The sequence below is a fragment of the Pan troglodytes genome, chromosome 11 (genome assembly GCF_028858775.2).
Source record: "Pan troglodytes isolate AG18354 chromosome 11, NHGRI_mPanTro3-v2.0_pri, whole genome shotgun sequence".
In the NCBI taxonomy this organism is placed as follows: Eukaryota; Metazoa; Chordata; class Mammalia; order Primates; family Hominidae; genus Pan; species Pan troglodytes.
The window spans coordinates 66,323,790-66,344,180 of record NC_072409.2 but is presented as its reverse complement, the minus strand read 5'-3'; positions in this window follow the sequence as shown (position 1 = coordinate 66,344,180).

Here is a 20,391-nt window from a genome sequence, read left to right as displayed (position 1 = left end):
TTTTTTTTTTTAAGACGGAGTCTCACTCTGTCACCCCCGCGAGAGTGCAGTGGCACTGTGTCAGCTCACTGCAACCTCCATCTCCTGGGTTCAAGCAATTCTCCTGCCTCAGCCTCTCGAGTAGCTGGGATTACAGGCACCCATCACCACACCCAGGTAACTTTTATATTTTTAGTAGAGACAGGGTTTCACCATGTTGGCCAGGCTGGTCTCAAACTCCTGACCTCAGGTGATCCACCTGCCTCGGCCTCCCAAAGTGCTGGGATTACAGATGTGAGCCACTGCACCCGGCCTATTTCTACTCCTTTAAAAAATCTTTCTGAGTTCCTGCACTGGAGATGTATAGCTTTGTTCTTCTAAAACAATGAAGTCAATATTTGTTTATTGTATTTTAGAGGACAGTCGCAATAATGCATAATTAAACTTAAGGAGATACAGTGCTTTGTCTAAAAGCAAAAAATCTGTGTTGGAATCTGCAATGCCGTGTTCCATATTAGCTCCTGTTCTTTGTCATTCTTGAGCCTTTGATTCAGCACATCACATGCTGCTTGGGAAGGCAGAGCTGAGGCTGTAGAGCCAGTGAGGGTGCATGCTTTGCTTTTCTGTGATTGTGCATGAAGCTTTCTAAATTGTGTGTGTGTGTGTGTGTCTGTGTGTGTGATCACATTCTTAAGCAGGGAAGAAAACAAACATTTTCTAGGCACCTGCTGAGTTTTACACTTATTGTCTCATTTAATCTTTACAGTGTCACTAAGCTGCCTAGAAACAGCTAACCTGACAAAACCAGGGTTTGAACCTGGAGCTTTTGGCTCCAAAACTGTATTCTTTTCCCTACTGTACTGTTTTTTTTGCTGCACTGCGTAACAGCCTATACTTGTAAAAATATTTGGGGATAAAAATAATGTCTTCAGGCCGGGCACCATAGATCACGCCTGTAATCCCAGCACTTTGGGAAGCTAAGGTGAGCGGATTGCTGAGCTCAGGCGCTCAAGACCAGCCTGGACAACATGGTGAAACCCTGCCTGTACAAAAAAATACAGAAATTAGCTGGGCTTGGTGGTGCACCTGTAGTCCCAGCTACTTGGGAGGCTGAGGTGGGAGAATTGCTTGAGCCCCGGAAATCAAGCCTGCAGTGAGCTGTAATCATGCCATTACACTCCAGCCTGGGCAACAAAGTGAGATACTGTCTCAGACAAAAAAAAAAAAAAAAAAAAAAGTCTTCAAAAATTTTAAATTTTACCTCATCTTCTTCCAAAAAAAGGATATCAGTAAGTTACAAAGCTCTATGGAGAATAACCCAATTTGAAACAATCACAACAGCAAGTGGAAAATGAGGCTAACATTAATTTTTAATGTATTTGCAGAATGCTTCAGAATTTGCAGTGTGCCTTACCTACTTGTCCTATTCATTTTCCTTTAGCAGACTTGTAAACAAGGCCAGGGAGATAATATGGTTTTGCCTAAATTCACAAAGCTTAGTTGAGCCTATCCATCTCGCACCTCCACCCGCACTTCACTCCCTGAGACTTTCTGACTCCCCCACCCCATGCTTTTTGGCATTACGATTTTTGTGATCTGGAAATTGTCCAATCTAAATTGACTGCAGTGATTTTAGAAGGTAAATCAGTATGACTTACGAGTGGATTGTGATATTCCCATTCACAAATGAGCTAACTAAGCAGAGTGACTTGTTCTATCCTTGTTGCTAGTAAACAGGAAGGTCAGCACTAAGGTTCAGGACTTCCAAATTATCTCCCAACTTCTACTTCACCACACTATTAGGAAATTATATTCTTAAATCTTTTCACTTATGTTTTTTTTTTTTGAGAGTCGGGACTTAGTAGAAGATAGAAATGGACTTGCCCATCTTAATTTTCATGTATTGAATCTTTGCAACAATGGGGTATGTTTCATGCATTGCTCTTTATTATGCATGCTTCAGTAATGACCTCCTATTTCCTTCCTTGCTGTACTCAGTGGATCAGTTTCCTGAATGATTTCTTCATAAGGAGACTTAAGGGCTGATACTTTTTTTTTTTTTTTTGAGACAGGGTCTTGCTCTGTTGCCCAGGCTGGAGTGCAGTAGTGTGATCTTGGCTCACTGCAATCTCTGCCTCCCAGGCTCAAGCTGTCCTCCTGCCTCAGCCTCCTAACTGGTACCACAGGCACCTGCCACCACACCTGGCTAATTTTTCGTATTTTTGGTGGAGACAGGGTTTCACCATGTTGCCCAGGCTGGTCTTGAACTCCTGAGCTCAAGAAATCCACCTGCCTTGGCCTCCCAGAGTGCTGGGATTACAAGTGCGAGTCACTGCACCTAGCAATACTTTTAATTACACATTGGATAAGATGTTTTCCAGTTAGGAAACTTGCATTAAAAAAATTTATGGGCCGGGCACGGTGGCTCACGCCTGTAATCCCGACACTTTGGGAGGCTGAGGCGGGTGGATCACGAGGTCAGGAGATCGAGACCATCCTGGCTAACATGGTGAAACCCTGTCTCTACTAAAAATACAAAAAAAATTTAAAAATTAGTTGGGCATGGTGGCGGGCGCCTGTAGTCCCAGCTACTTGGGAGGCTGAGGCAGGAGAATGGCGTGAACCCGGGACGTGGAGCTTGCAGTGAGCCGAGATTGCGCCACTGCACTCCAGCCTGGGCGACAGAGCGAGACTCTGTCTCAAAAAAATAAATAAATAAATAAATAAATAAATAAATATATATATATATATATATATAATGATTCTAGGATCATATTGTAAAAAAGAAATTAAAGGAACTTGAAGACATGAGCCAACATGCATACCTTTCCCCTCCTCAATCCTAATTTCTCTTTATAGAGGCCACTCCTCGTAACAGCTTGATGTGTTTCTCTTGAAGCCGTTTTTTTTTCTGTATACTGTGTAATTAGTTTTTTCAAAAATCTTATGGGCTAGTGGTTATACTTGTGGCTTGTGGTGGCACATAGTGGAGTTTTGATAACACCCAAGTTTATACACACTGCCAAAGAGACACAATGACAATATTGCTAGAAGATGATTATCAAACAATTTAAAATTTGTATCTTTCCCAGACCACACTTCCTCAAGCAAAGTATTACTTAACATATATATGATATATAATATATATCTAGTAAGTCCTATAATTATACTGAGAGAAGAGTCATATTTTAAATTGTTAAACCATTACTTTAATGTCAACATGTGGGACATCGCACAGTTTCTGTGATTCTACTTCACTTATTAATAAACCGTGAGCCTTGAGAAATGGATACAGCCTCTACGAGACACTGGCTTGGGAAACAGTCTATGGTTCTGCTCTTCTTGGCCTTGCTACGAACTAGCCATGTGACCTGGACCCATTGCCTAGAAAGGCTTCTCTGATCTTGTCTTTAAGAGGTGGATTCTAATGTGTGAAGTCTTCATTTAATTGAGGGTCACGGCTGGGACCTGGAGAGGCTGCCCTTCCTTCTACTCTCCTCAGTATGTCTGCAGCCTGCCCCCTTCTTCCTGTGTGGGGACTCAGGGCGCACCTGAAGGAGATCAGTGTGAGGCTTTGCAGTGGGGTGTGTGAGGGCATTTACGGGAGGCGAGATCTCCAATCGAAATAGCGAAACTATCTGCTCATCTCTGTAGTTGCATACTCTGCCATCTTTGACATCTCTAAAAGTTCAGACATAGGAGTCTTTGCAGTTTCATGATCTTATACCTTCTGGGTCTTAGTTTCTTCATCTATGAAATGAGAAGGTCAGACTCATTAGAAAGCTTCTAAATCATCCTCCCATTTGACATGAAATAAATATTTATTGCTCACATACTATGTTCAAATCTGTATGCATACTTTATATGCATTCAATCTTGGGCTTCTTTTCTACACGCCTCCTAAAGTTTGCCTTGAGTCAATGCGATTTTTTTCTCATATGAATATCTAAAATATTTCAAATGGTGTGGCATTTTACAACTTGCAAAATTATCCAATTTATTAAAGTAATTTGTGCTTTTTATTAACAGAAAGTCATTTCACCCACAAATGAGGATAACTGGATGCATTTCACAAGAGAACGGAAGCTTTTGCCACCTTGTCTTGCTGTTGAAAAATTAAACCTGCAGTGCATGAGGAAAGTAGATTATTCCTGGAAAAATACCATTTTCTCTGAAAAGTGTCCATGCCACCAGTTCCAAATTCTGTCAGATCACTACCTTCTCAACAGCATATAAAAAATGGATCAACAATGGTAACACTGAGTAAGAGTTAGGAATTATGCATAGCACTAATAAAACAGGTGACATTTTTGTGGTGCTATTATTCGTGGCAGGCTAAATAATGGCCCCCAGAGATATCTAGGACCTAATCCTTAGAACCTGTGAATGTTGCCTTATATGGCACAGAGATTTCGCTGATGTGAGTAAGTTAATGATCTTGCAATGGGGAGATTATCCTGGATAAGCCAGGTGTGCAGCAAGCCCAGGAATGACAAGTAAAGCTAAAAAATGCTGGCAGCCTCTAGAAGTTGGAAGAGTCAAGAAGCAAATTCTCCCCTGAATCCTTCAGAAGGAACCAAACCTGATTTAAGTCCTATTAAAATTCATTTCAGACTTTCGACCTCTAAGAGAATGTGTTGTTTTAAGCTGTTAAATTTGTGGTAATTTGTTACAGCAGAAGTTGTAAATTAATCACTTTTTTTTTTTTTTTTTGAGACAGAGTTTCACTCTCTCGGCTCACTGCAACCTCCACCTCCCATGTTCAAGTGATTCTCCTGTCTCAGCCTCTCGAGTAGCTGGGATTACAGGCACATGCTACCATACCCAGCTAATTTTTGTATTTTTAGTAGAGACGGGGTTTCATCATATTGGTGAGGCTGGTCTCGAACTCCTGACCTCAGGTGATCCGCCCGCCTCAGCCTCCCAAAGTGCTGGCATTACAGGCATGAGCCACCGTGACCGGCTAATCACATTATGTTTAAGACTTAGCATTTATTTAATAGTTTGATCTCAGGAGAAAGGGTGAAAAGTGTCTTTTTTTTCCCTAAGAGATAAGGTCTCTCTCTGTCACCCAGGCAGTGGCACAATTATAGCTCACTATAAACTTCAACTCTTGGACTCAAGTGATCCTCCTCCTTCGTCCTCCCAAAGAGTTGGGATTACAGGTGTGAGCCATTGCACCTTGCTGACAAATGTCTTTAGGGCCATAAGCAGCCATTTGGTTGAATATTCTTGGAACTCCTTTGGTTAATAAGCTTTTGATGAAAATCTATTTTTGATACAGTGCAGAAGGAGATACTGGTGATAGTCACCAACTCTTAGAATGAGGAAAAGCGGGAGCTGGGGATGTGAAGATGCCTTAGTCAGCTCAGACTGCCATAACAAAATGCCATAGACTGGGTGGTTTAGACAACAGAACTTATTTTTTCACACTTTTGGAGGCTGGAAAGTCCAAGATCAAGGTTCTGGTGGATCTGGGTCCTGATGGGGGCTCTCTTTCTGGCTTGTAGGCAGCCACCATCTTGCTGTGTGCTCACATGACTTCTTTGTGTGCATGCAGAAAGAGAGAGAGAGAAAGCACTCCTGTGTCTCTTCTTATAAGGGCACTAATCCCATCATGGAAGCCCCATCCCCATGACCTCATCTAACCCTACTTACTTCCCAAAGGCCCCATCTCCAAATGCTATCACGTTGGTGGTTAGGGATTCAACATCTAAATGTGTGGGGGACGCAGTCATTCAGTCCATAACACTTTCCTCATGTAGCATGGTGGTGTGAGGTTTTTCAAAGGGTTATTCCCTTTTTCTCAGAAATTGGCAATCAGATCCCATATCTGATGATAGGGCACTAACTACCTCTCATCTCGAGTTCAAAGAACTGCAGATGTGGGGCCAACTCCCTTGCTAAGGACATGCTGTGAGGCACCATTTCACTTGTGCTTACACTTCTTGTCCCTTAGTTGATGGTTAATATAAAAAAGGGCTTGCAGGAAGCAAGAGGTCATCTTTTGGGTAGAACGGTAGCCATATTTTTGCCCTCTCTTCCGTGTAACTTTGAATATATAATATGTATATAAGTGTGTGTATATGTATGCACACACATATATATTATATATATAAAAAGATATAGTTTACTGTATGAGAATGCCTTGCATTAGTAGAGGATTTTGGTTTTTTCATCACTGTGTATGCTCGCATTTGTAGTCTCATTTTATCTTCAAAATATCATGTGACATAGCAGATTAGTTTTATTATTTGCATTTTTCAGATTAAGAAACCGAGATCATTGTATAGCAGCAATGGACTATATTGTGTAGCTTTTCCTTCAAGGACTCTATCCCATGGCTTAGGGCTGCACTGTCCAATATGGTGGCCACCAGCCTCACATGGTTATTTAAATATAAATTAAAGTTCATTAATACTAAACACAAAGTTCAGTTTCTCAGGGTCAAAAGTCACATTTCTAATGCTCAGTAGTCACATGTGACAGATTAGACAGGACAAATAGAACATTTCTATAATTGTAAAGACTTCTATTGGACAGCACTGGCTGTGAAGGCTAAGGAAAGAGTTTTCTAGCCCTAACCTCTGCCACAGAATCAGCCTTCTCTTCTGCTTTTTGGAGGCCTGAATATCTCACTGTTAGCCCCATTTCCACTCTTCCTACATGAGATTAGAGCTGGACATTGCCTGCTATTGGCTTCTAGGTTGGACTATGACATTTTCTGCTAGCAGGTAACATTTTGGATGAGTCCTTGATTGCCACCGTCAGCCTATAGTGAGCAGAAGCAGCCTGGTGCAATACCAGCCACATGTGGAAGATGTTGAACTTGAACTTGAGATTTATATGATTAATTGAAACATAATCAAGGCACCAACTTTGTTTATGTGACAATGTAGACAAAGAGACTGTTCTATAAGCAGGTGTCTGACTGAGTCCTGGAATTGGTCTTCCAAGATAGAAGACATAAGTAGGAGGAATTTTCAAATTCTGCTTCCCCTGCATACTTTAGAGGTTTTTAGATGAACTGGGATTGAAGATAGTAAATGCTTGCTATCAATGGCAATTATTACATTATCCAAATGGGATTCAAGGAGCACAGGGACATAGGAAAAAGAAAAGTGTGAAATAAGCATCTTCATTTCCTCAATAAATATTTATTAAGCCAACTATGAGCCAGACATTGCGCTAATTACTAGGGAGATAAAGAGAAACATATGACTTGGTCCCTATCCTTAGGGTCCTTAAAGGTAATTAGGGAGATTAAAACATTCAGTCACAAAAATAGCTTCCATTTATGTAGCATGCATTCCATTCCACAAACTATGCTAAACACTTCATATAGATTATTTCACTTAAAGTTTCTCAAAATCCTAGGAAGTAACTAACCAGGCACCTGTCAAAGCAAAGATTAAATAGGATTTAAGGAGATGATGAAAATCCCAGCCTCTCCTTTGTCTAAGGGTGGAGACAGCAGGCTACAGGAACAGACCTTCTTATTCAGCATAGAGCCACTTAAGTGGCCATTCAGTTTTATAAATAACAGTATTATGAACCTTTTTTTACTTGATTAATGCTGCCACTCCTTTAGGTCCTTGGTATGCAAAGCTGGTCCTAGGCAGAGATGGCCTAATTTATATAAGAAGTTTGAGGTTCTTCCAAGGGGAAAAGAATAAATACTTGCCCATTACCCCCACTTCCAGTATTTTCTTCCTGAGATTTAGAATTATGGAGGTTATTGGGGTGAACTAGGTGGGTTCCAAACAAGACCTTCTGGCTGGTGAGCTGGGCCAGAGATAAGTGTCGATATGTTTGGTCAGGGTGAGGGAGAAGTCTCAACATTGTGCATAGTTGTTAATGGAAATACCAGGGTCACAATATCCTTGATTTAGTGCACAAAAATCTCAGTTCCCTAGAATAAGAGAAAGAAAGCAGGTGAGTTGGGAACTTTATTTTATATACATACTGAATGGAGTTTCTGGGATTTTCAGCAGCAATCTGTAGATTTTGCTGAAGCTAGTATTTCCCACAGTTATTTAGTGAAGTATAAAGAGGGAGAGGGAAATATTGTATACATTTGTTATGAGCATCTAGTGAATTAATGTTCCACGGAGCATTTGAGAAATGCTATAGAGATCTGTCCTATTCAGGGCGCTTCCTCTCCGTCCCCCAATACATGTGCATTAATTTGCATATGAAATGAATAGAGGAGGGCTAGCTAATATTTGCATCTCAACATCAAGAATATGAAATGACTTCAACTAGAACAGGTGAAAGCATAACTGCCAATTTATATGCTGAAATTGAAATGAGGGTAAATTATGAAAAAACAAAATCAGATATACAAATAGTGGGTCTGAGAGATCTGCTTCAATAGCAGTATGTATGAAGAAGGCCACGGGATTTTTCAATGTCAGAAAATTCAATACAAAACAACTGTTCCATGACCAAAAAGTCATGCAAGCTTGGAAGAAGATGCTTCATTAGAATCTAGAAGAAGTTCCACTTGCAGAGTGTGGGCTGCAGGAGCCCCACTGTGCTGTGCTGTTGTGTCCTGCTTGGATTCTACTGTTGGGGGCAGATGTTAAGTGGTTGGTTGTTAACCTGAAGCAATTCTACGTACTGTGCTGTATTGTTTATTGTCAAGCTGGTTAACATGGAACTGCTTTTCCTGAATCTCCTTCACTGGGTGATTCTGAGGTAGTTGAGTTAGTTGGCCAAAAGAGGTTTTTTTAATTTTAATTTTTATTTTTTTTTTAAGATTCGGAAGTCAAGCAGCAGCCTTGCTCTCTGAAGATGGTGGTGGCAGAAGCAGTGACAGACAGCAAGGACAGGTATCCTTGTTCTCTATTCTACATCGCTCTCTTCTTCCTGACTATGGACCAATGGTGGCCTGCAGCCCAAACCAGATGCTAGAACACTGATCCACCATTTTTCACATAGATATTTCTAATACATCCCACTTTGTGGCACTCCTTTTGGCAGGTGGGTGATTTGGGCCTCTCAGATATACTGATGACTTACCTAATATCCCAGCTGCACCTTTTAGACCTTCACTTCCCTAGCTCCTCCTATAATTTTATAATTTTTATATTACTATCCTTATTCCATAACTCACATCTGCTTCCCAAATTAAACCCTAATTCAGTTACATAACAATAATCATAACAGCCCCTATATAGTATGCATATATATATATATATTTATATATATACATATTTTTTTTTTTTGAGACAGAGTCTCACTCTGTTGCCCAAGCTGGAGTGCAATGGCAGAATCTCAGCTCACTGCAACCTCCGCTTCCCAGGTTCAAGCAATTCTCATGCCTCAGCCTCCTGAGTAGCTGGGATTACAGGTGTGCGCCACCACACCTAGCTAATTTTTATATTTTTAATAGAGATGAGGTTTCACCACGTTGGTCAGGCTAGCCTTGAATTCCTGACCTCAGGCGATCCGTCTGCCTCAGCCTCCCAAAGTGCTGAGATTACAGGCATAAGCCACTGCACCCTGCCATGTTCAGATATTATTATCCTTCTGTTTCTGAAGGGTGCTTACTCGATGCCAGGCAGCACTCTAAGATATTTGCATATAATAACTTCTTTATTCCTCATAGCAGTCATGTGAGGTGATAATATAATTATTTCCATTCTACAAATGAGAAAATGAAAACAATAAGATGTGGTGAGATCTGCCAAGGTTTCTTAAGTTTGTGAATGCAGCACCAAGATTGAACCATGATTTCTAGGTCTGGAGCCTCTTCTCCTAACCACTATAGGGATGAGGCTAATCAGAGTAATAGAAGGCCCTGAATCATATCAGAAAATCAGTGAGAAATAATGGGGATCTCTAAAAAATAATTCACAGTAAAGATTTTCAAATAGTCAGGGAGAGTCATAAGGAAGAGAGAGTAAAATTGTTTATTCCTATTCTTCTGGGAAAAACCACAAATATTTGGTTAAAATTGGGGAAATAGATTCAATACTTTTAAACACTCTAATTAATAGAGTTGTTCAAAAGTGCAATATCTTGCCATGCTGATAGAGTTCAACCAGAAATGGAATGGTCATCAGTCAGAAAGATGGCCTGTGACATTTGGCTCCATTATGAACTAACGTTCTTTCATTCATTTAAGAAATAATTTTTGAGTACCATGTATTATGCTCACACTGGACTAAGCAAAACAGACTTGGTTATAGATAATATTTACAGTCCAGTAAGTATAGACAGATATTACACTGTGACAGAAATCATACAAACAGTAAAAATATAATACAATTCGTGATAAACGCTCTGAAGGAAAAGTAGAGCACACAGAAGAGAACGTGACCTCGTCGGCAACTTCAGGAAGACTTGCACGATAAAATTTCATTTGCTCTGCATCTTCCAGATAAATAAGAGTTTTCTGGGTGAGTTTGTGGGGAGATGATGGTACCAGGCGAAAGGAGTCTGTTCAAAGATCCGTAGACAAGAAAGAACATGACATTTTGGAAGGACAGAAAGAAGGCCAGATGGTTAAAGTGCATAATGTTGGGGACAACAGGAAATAATATAGGGCTAGACAGGTAGGTGAGGCAGATCATGTAGAACCTGGTGGGCTGGATGTTAATCTTTAGCCTAAGGGACCATTGGAGGATTTTCATAAGGAGGTTGACGTGAGAATCATAGATTTAGGATGCAGTGGAAAGATAGGTTAAATGTGGAACAAGAGAAGAGTTAGAGGGTTCTTAAAATAGTTCAGCTGAAAGAAGAGAGTTATCTAGGCTTGGGTAGAGATGAAGAGAAGATAATTTTTTAAATGCAAAACCTATAGAATTAAAGTGTTTTCTTGACTATGGAAAGTAATAGAGGAATGACAAGGACAATTTCCCAGGCTCTTATTTGTTCATCTGGGTACACGGACTTTAAGATGCATTGAGATAAGAACATGGAAGAGGACTGAGTTTGAGGGACAAAGGGGAAAGAAAAACATGAGGTGAGGTTTGAAGAGATTTTATATAAACTGCATTTGAATTGTTCAATAGAAGTGTTAAGCAGGCAATTGGGTAGTTGGGTTGGGGCTAGAGAGAGGAGTGGACTTGAGATAAAAATCTTAGAAGATATTTGCATGAAGTTGGAGATGGAAGCTAGGGAGGTAGCTGAGAGGACTTAGGGAAACGGTGTAACGTAAGAAGAAAAGAGGGGCCAGGGATGAGCCTGGAGGAGCTCCAATGTTAAAAGGTCTGTTACTAGAGGATGTGTGGGCAAGGAGCCTGGGAACGAGTGGGTAGAGTGGTAGGAGGAAAATCAGTGCTGAGTGCTATCTTGGAAACATATAGTGGAGAAATATTTTCAAACAATTAAGAAAAAAATACTGGGCACAGTGGCTCACACCTGTAATCCCAGCACTTTGAGAGGCTGAGGTGGGTGAATCGCCTGAGATCGGGAGTTTGAGACCAGCCTGACCAACATGGAGAAACCCTGTCTCTACTGAAAATACAAAAATTAGCTGGGTGTGGTGGTGCATGCCTGTAATGCCAGCTAGTCAGGAGGCTGAGGCAGGAGAATCGCTTGAACCCAGGAGGCAGAGGTTGTGGTGAGCCGAGATTGAGCCATTGTACTCCAGCCTGGGCAACGAGAGCAAAACTCCTTCTCAAAAAAAAAAAAGAGAAAAAAATATCCCAAATATAGCTTTTGGCTCTGAAATTTTATGATGCTGTATTTTGGAAAATAATAGTGTGCAATTTTCTGTGGTATGGTTCTATCTTGAACATCCCTCAGTAGAACCAGTGTAGATAGTCAAGAAATGGCTCTATGTAAAGCTTGACATTTGTACAGTGCTTCCACAAATAATGGCCCTTACACATTTGAAGAAGAATGAGGAATCTTTCAGTTGTTTTCAAATAAGGGAACCGAAATTCTGAAAATTAAGTGTTTTGCCTAAAGTTATGTAAGTTGAAGAGACATTCTGATTTACTGGCCAATAAATTTTTTTCTCTTTTATGTTTCCTCATACATAGTATAATATTAAATTTCAGCAAGTCTCTCTTTAAATGAGAAATTCTAAATGATTGACATGTATAGACTTGACTGTATATATTTCTAAAGTTCACAGTTTACTAATCTTAAAGTTGTATTGGAGTATGACTGAAAATATATTTTTAAAATTATTATTATCTAACATTAAGAAATCTATCTGGGTTGGGCATGGTGGCTCAGGCCTGTAATCCCAGCACTTTGGGAGGCTGATATGGGTGGATCACAATGTCAGGAGTTCGAGACCAGCCTGGCCAACATGGTGAAACCCCATCTACACTAAAAATACAAAAATTAGCCGGGGGTGGTGATACGTGCCTGTAATCCCAGTTACTAGGGAGGCTGAGGCAGGCGAATCACTTGAACCCAGGAGGCGGAGGTTGCAGTGAGTCGAGATTGTGCCACTGCTCTCCAGCCTGGACAACAGAGTGAGACTCTGTCTCAAAAAAAAAAAAAAAAAAGAAAACTGAAAAAAATCTATCCAGATGTAGGCTGGACATGGTGGCTCATGCTTGTAATCCCAGTACTTTGGGAGGTTGAGGGAGGTGGATCACTTGAGGTCAGGAGTTTGAGACCAGCCTGGCCAACATGGTGAAACCCCCTGTGTACTAAAAATACAAAAAAAATTAGCAAGGGGTGATCTCAGCTACTCAGGAGACTGAGGCAGGAGGATCACTTGAACCCAGGAGGCAGAGGCTGCAGTGACCTGAGATCGTACCACTGAACTTCAGCCTGGACAACAGATCAAGATTCCATCTCAAAAAAAAAAAGGTTATCCAGATGTAAAATTACTACCTTTTTCTTAAAGAATTGTTGCTTTCTGTATGTGTTACTTATCCCTTCAGCACTTTCGTTTTCTTAGTTCATTGCCATGGAAACATGTCAAGGTTGTAAGGGGTCATGGTCAAATCTGTAGTTGTTACATGGTGAGCTCCCCATTGGTGATACCTGCAATTGATGTAACCAGCTGAATTTTGGCTTATGGCACTAGTATAGTACCTAATTTTGAGCCCAATGCCAACCTCATAGGTCAATTAAAGAAGTCGAACAAAGTTTCCTTATAGATAAAAAAGACTTGCTAAGCTAAGATTGGCAACAAAAATGAATGCAACACACATAAAATTCTATCATGGTTTAAGACACAATTCTCTTGACTTCAGCCATAATCTGTTAAGGGCATTGCAAGAAACTGCTTAGAAAGGTATTGAGGAGAACAATTTTGTTAAGAGAAGAAGTTATCATTTAAATGAGCACATTGTCTCGTAATGCAACTCAATTCATGAAAACAAAACAAAAATGAATAATCATCCATCGTTTTATTTCAGAAATTAAATATTAAATAACATTGTCAAATTTTATTCATGTTCAATATTGTAGACAATTATCTGATACTTCAAAATATTTTCACATCTCACATCTGATGTCTTGAAATTTAGTTTTCATTACTTGTCCCTGGGTCTATGAACTCAACAAACAATTTCCCTTCCTTACTCGGATTGTGTAATAACAGTCTCCTCTCCCTCTTCCCTCCCTACTGTAACACATAGCTCCTTGGAACGCCCTGTATCCCCACTGACCTATAATCTCACCCATATCAATGGCTTCTCTTCTATAAGTATACAAAAATGTATATTTTATTTTATAAATAATCATTTATATTTTATAAAATGGCTTTCGACAACATTTACTTTTCTGCAACTTACTATTTTCGATTGGATCATATTGATTAGTTTTTACATTTCCTATTTTATATTGAATTTACATCAAATTTTATTAACAGATACAGACAACTCTGGTGCATGGATGAACTCAATATAAGTCCTCTGTTGTGCTTTCGACACCTGAGAGGGCTTATCAGCACAATGACAGAAAGAAAGCCACAGAGTCCAAAGTCTTTGTAAAACAGGAATCAGCAAACTTTTTCTTAAGGAGCCAATAGTAAGTATTTAGGCTTTGTGAACCATATGGTCTCAGTTACAATTACTTAAGTCTGCTGGTGTGGTGCTAATACAGCCACTGATAACACATAAATGAATAAATGTGGCTGTGCTCCAATAAAACTTTATTTACAAAAGCAAAAAGTGGGCCAGATTTGCCCTACAGGCCACAGTTTGCCAACTCTAATACAAATCTTTCTTCTTCCTATTGTGTCAGTCCAAGATGCAGGAGACTCCCCTCTTTCTGGTCTCCCTCCTCTTTCTCTTCTGTCCTACTCCCCACAGACTTCATTGCTCTAGCACAGGGCTCCCAGTTCCATCTAAGAAGGGTAGATTGAGACGTTCTGTCTGTAGTTGTAAAAGGCCTCCAAATTTTTCATGGTGAGCTATCTAAAAGACAAATAAACTTCTTGCTAAAGTTGATTGTTTCTCCAAGCGCAACTTGCTTAAAAATATTTACCATCTGGCCCTTTACAGAAAAAGTTTGCCAACCTCTGTTTTACATCTATCTTTGGATATAGGATTCTTCTGTTACCACAAAGGAATTCCCTTGTGCTACCCGTTTAGGGTGGCACTCCCCCAACCCCACCTCCACCCCCACCCCATCCCTGTACCTTGGCAACCACCAATCTATTCTCCTCTTCTATTGTTTACAATCCTGCTTTTTTTGTTTTTTTGTTTTTTTCTTGTTTTTCATCTTTGTATCCACATCACCATGAGAATCTGGCACGCAAGTACTTAGTAACTATTTGCTGAATGAATTAATAGAAATGATGTTAAATACTCTTTTTAAAAGAAACATTTTCAAATGGAATATTTCATATTCATTAACACAATTCTGATAGGTTGAAAATTATGATAAGGTTACAAAATACTTAAAATCAGTTATACTAACATTTTTAAAATAATGTTTTCTGAAGTTGTAAATAAAGCCCACAAAGTAGTGAACATAATGTGGTTAAGACATGGCAGTGACCCCAATAGAGAGTTTGTTAATTGTGCTACACAGGAAGTTTCCTGGCACTGCACAATGGGCAGCTTTTCAGCTCTCATCCAAATCAGGAAGGGAGTGCAACCAAAGGAGTTTAAAAGGTTCCACCCTTTACTGTACCACAGCAGAGACAACTGGGGCTGTGAAGGTCTGTGAGATCTGTGGATTAGGTCGAGTCTGAAAGCCACAGCTGCTCACTCATTTCTGGGGTCAAAACTTCAAGAAGTCCTCTGGAATGGAGATTTTGCAAAGGAAACTTTGGACAAGTTAATAAGTGAGGAGTATCCCTACATGTCATATCCAATACAAACAGCAAAAGCTACACAGAGGACCATTAGCTGAACCCAGATGCTGCAAGAATAAAGTGGATGAGGCTGGTGGTCCTCAAATTGGGCCACATCAAGATTTTCTAAGGGTTGTATAGGCATAGATTTAGATATTCAGTTTTAGGCCTTCAACTTCCATATATATTCTTTCCTAAGACTGCAGTAGCTAAGATTGAGTCTGAGTTCAACAATTGCTCTTTTCCCATTGGACAAAGCAAAGGCATTTCTTTTCACTCATCCACAAATCTTTCCTGGTCTATATAAACTTAAAGAGTACCAAATCAAAGAGAAGGCTCCATTAACAATCAATCAAGTCATCATAACCTGGTAACACTTCCCGTCTTATATATATTGCAGTTAAAGGTGAAGCTTGTTCTTAGAAAATCAGTATTTTTGTCCTAGTTGGCCTATTCAGATTCAGATGTATGATAGAGTAGGGCCTATCTATCCATATATAGATATATGATAGATAGGTATTAGCAGTCATAAATTTCTTTTTTTCTTTTCTTTTTTTTTTTGAGACAGTCTCGCTCTGTCGCCCAGGCCCAGGCTGGAGTGCAGTGGCACGATCTCGGCTCACTGCAAGCTCCGCCTCCCGGGTTCACGCCATTCTCCTGCCTCAGCCTCCCTAGTAGCTGGGACTACAGGCGCCTGCAACCACGCCCGGCTAATTTTTTGTATCTTTAGTAGAGACGGGGTTTCACCGTGTTAACCAGGATGGACTCGATCTCCTGACCTCGTGATTTGCCCACCTCGGCCTCCCAAAGTGCTGGGATTACCGGCGTGAGCCACCGCACCCGGCCCATAAATTTCTTTAATCCTCCAACTATTAAGACTGCATAGCTCTGAGGGAAGGTCCCATAAGAGCAAAGGAAAATGGTAGAAAACATTGAACACTGAAACAACTTTAGAAAATATTGAAATACAAGTTTATTTCAGCTATTGTCCATACTTATCCTTACGACATATAATTAGCTGAGAACAAAAAGCACCCTCCAAGAGCCAAAGCAGTATTGATTGCTGTTATTGATTCTTTTAAATATAACTGGAATATTTCCCAGTACTACCAAAATTTTCAAGATATAGTGGCGAAAACCCAGGGATAAAATTTTTACGTAATTCCTTTGAGTTTGGGATGTTACTTAACAATTAGAGCAATTTTATTAAGATATGTTTTGAAATGTTTATTTCAAACATGGTAAATATTTTATTTTATCCCATAAAATATTTAGCATTTCTAGTTTCTATTAACAAAAAATATATGCTAGCCAATCTAATTAATTTTTAGCAGTCTACGCTCTTTCATAAAGTATATAAGTAAAGTTTGATTATAATGCCTAATGAATAGAGTTATTTTTTATTTTAAAGATTTGATCCTTAATTACTCTTGGAAGCCAAGCATTAGAATGTATTTACTAAATTTCATGTCTTTTTATCGTACTTTGTGATTCATAAATAACGATTTTAGCAACATATCATGTTCTCATTAGGTAGAAAATGAACAACAGGATATTGATTTAGTTTCTTAAAAACTTATTATGGAATAGATGTATTAATTATATTAGATCTATAATCTTGAATAATTTTAGTAATGTATTTTACAAATATGTAGTCTTTTTTTGTGTGTTTTTAAAAACATATATTCCTTGAAGTGCTTAATAATATGCTTATTGCAACTGAAAAATAGAATTGGACTGTTTCTGACAAATACAGGTCTCATATGGCTGATGGGGAGAAAATGAGACTTGGCCTTCCTAACTAAATTATATGGCAGAGAATTCCCATAACCTGAATATGCTAAATCTGTAGCTCCAGGGTTTTGATGAACGTCTATGTAAAGCTTGTGATAGAATGAACGTATTTTATCTAACAATATTGCAATTGCAAAGGGGTATTAAATTTAATAATATTTTGATTTTTCTCAATTCCCTCTTGAAGTTAACCAAGATGAATTTAAATTGAACAGTAAGAAACACGAATAATAATAATTTTCTAAGTTTGCATAAAGACTATTTTCACTGAAATATAGAAAGTGAAAGACTCAAATGTCTAGTTTTTGTTGTTGTTGTTGTTGTTTGTTTGTTTCAATTCAGGTGGTTTTCAGTTTTTTACATTCCAATGAAATTGTCAGGTGATATATCATTAAAAATAACCTTTTGATGGTAGAGCACTGCTTGGATTTTGGTTCATTACCAGGAAGGAGTTAAAAGGGTCAAGTGACGTTGCTTTTTTAAAAGAAATAAGAATGTCTATCCCTTAAGCTTATGCATGTGAACACAGTTTCTCACTGTTTACATTTATGGAAGCACAGAGTGGAAACAGAGTCAATGCTGAGTCCTGCCTCATTTGGCAATAAGGCCTTTTCATCCACAGATACATGAACTACTATAGAAAAAAAAATTTATCTTATTGGACAGCACTTGCACTAAAATTTCTTACCTTATTTTTCAGTTACTTATCAAAATTTGTAATATAAAAATGTTGTTTAGATCAAGTGTTTACAACTCATAATTATAATGACAAATCCAGAAAAAATTTGATCTCATAAGACTTATGGTCACAGGAAATTAAACCAATTAGAAGATTTTATGTACAAATTTTTATGTACTAAATAAAGTGTTTTATGTACTATTTTATGTACTAAATAAAGTTGCTCATTTGATAGGATGATTAATAGAAGACTTTCAATATTACATGTATATGAAATCATGTGAAAAAAGTAGAATGAAAGTTTGAAAAAACCCAAGGAGGATATAAAAGAGTGATTAAAATTTCTAAAATTTCTGTTAAAGTAAAGCTTTGTGTGTTTCAAAAGGATGATTGTAGTATTCAGTCATTACTGGTTAAGATCCATAAGATGGAAACTGGGGCCGTGGAAGGATCCAAGATGTGGGGAGCAGGAGCCATGAGGAAGAGCAGCCACTGTCAGAGATCCGACCAGAAGCAGAGAAAAATGGAAGAGGGGGATGATATCACAGGTCCAAAATTCTTCATTTACCTTCACTCTCAACTAATAGTATGATTGTGTATAGAATTCCAGGTTGGAAGTCATTATTCCTCAGAATTTCTAAGGCATTTGTCCATTGTTTCCTAGCTCCACTGTTGCTGTTGAGAAATGTCTCAAAGACATTTTGATTCCTGACCAGTTGTGTCTGATCTATAGTTTACCTTTTTGGAGGCATGACCTATAGTTTACCTTTTTGGAAAACCCCCTGTCTCAAGTGTTCTGGTATTTCAAAACTGATGTGCTTCACTGTGGGTTTATTTTTATCTACTCATTGCATCATTTCAACCATGAAACCCTCATTGTTCAATTTTGGGAAATATTCTTGAATTACTTTTTTGATTAATTCCATGATTCCCTTCTTCATGATGAGTTTTCTAATTTTCTTTTTTTTTCCTCTGTAATTTTCCATTTCATTGTCATTTAGTTCTACTATAAAGGAGTTTTCCTTAATTTTATATTTAAACACTTCTATTTAATTTTTAATTTCTGCCATCATAATTTTAATTTTCTAAGAAAGGGAATTAAAATTTTTTAAATTTTTGATTCTGTTTTTTTAGTGATATTTTGTTCTTGTTTACTGAGTGCACATTTTCTCTTTATTCCCTGAGCATATTAATAATAGCTTATTTCTAAAAATTTTCCTCTTCTGTAGTTTCTGCTTTCTGTAAGGATTTTTCTTTTTTAGTTGTTTTGCTTTGTTTTGGTTTACTTATTTGGCTTATATCATTCATTTTAGACCCATGCTGTCTAATACAGTAGCCACTGGACACCTGGGCTATTGAGTAATTAAAATTTGGCTAGTCCAAGCTGAGACATACTATAAATATAAAATATAGTCTGGATTTTCAGAAGTTAGAATGAAAAAAGAGTGTAAAATATCTCACTAATATTTTTGTATTGTTTACATGTTGAGATGATAATATTAAGGATATACTGAGATAAATAAAATATATTATTAAAATTAATTTTAGCGCTTTAAAAATTTATTTTAATATGACTACTAAAAAATTTAAAAGTACATATGTAACTTGCGTTATATTTCTAATGGGCAATTCTGTGTTAGACTACTTCCTCAGATGTCTGCTGAATTTTGGTTGTGTGTGTGTATAATATGTTTATGGAGACATAACCCACATACTATTAAAGTACTTCTTTTAGGCTAGGTGTGGTGGCTCACACCTGTAATCCTAGCGCTTTGAGAGGCTGCAGCAGGCTGATCACTTGAAACCAGCCGATCGAGACCCTCCTGGCCAACATGGCGAAAAACCATCTCTACTAAAAATACAAAAATTAGCTGGGCATGGTGGCATGTGCCAGACTGGGGCATGAGAATCGCTTGAATCCCAGAGGTGGAGGTTGCAATGAGCCATGATCATGCTACTGCACTCCAGCCTGGGTGACAGACTGAGACTCAGTCTCAAAAAAACCCACAAAAATCCCACCTTTTAAAGGGTACAATTCAGTACCTTTTAGTATGTTCACAGAGTTGTGAAAATCATCACTACCAAACAATAGAGCATTTTCATCACCATAAAAAGAAACCCTGCACCCATTAGCAGTCACTCCTTATTCCCACCTCCCTCCAGTTCCTGGAAACCACTAAAGTACCTTCTGTTTCCATAGATTTACCCATTCTAGACATTTCATATAAATGGAATCATACAATGTGTGGTCTTTAGGGACCGATCCTCTCACTTTGCAGAATGTTTTCAAGGTTCACTCCTGCTACCGCATGGATTAGTCCTTCATTCCTTTTTATTGCTGAATAATTTTCCAGTGTAGGAGTATACTTCATTTTATTTATCTATTCATCATTTGGTGGACATTTGAGTTGTTTCCACTTTTTGGTTATTACGAACGGTTCTCTTACAAACATTCATATACCAGTCTTTGTGAGAACATATGTTTTCATTTTTCTTGGGGAAAAACCTAAGAGTGCTCATATTTTCAGAATGAGGCACTACTAACAAGCTAGCTGGATTTTCTGAGGATGGGTCTCCCTGAGTGGGGATATGGCTAGAGAAGCATTGTGTCATTACTTTCAGGTTTGCCCTTTGGGCTACTTTCAGATTTCGCAGAAAAGTTCTCTAGTATCCTGCAGGGCTCAATCTGTCTGATAGTGTTCTGGAAATTCACTGA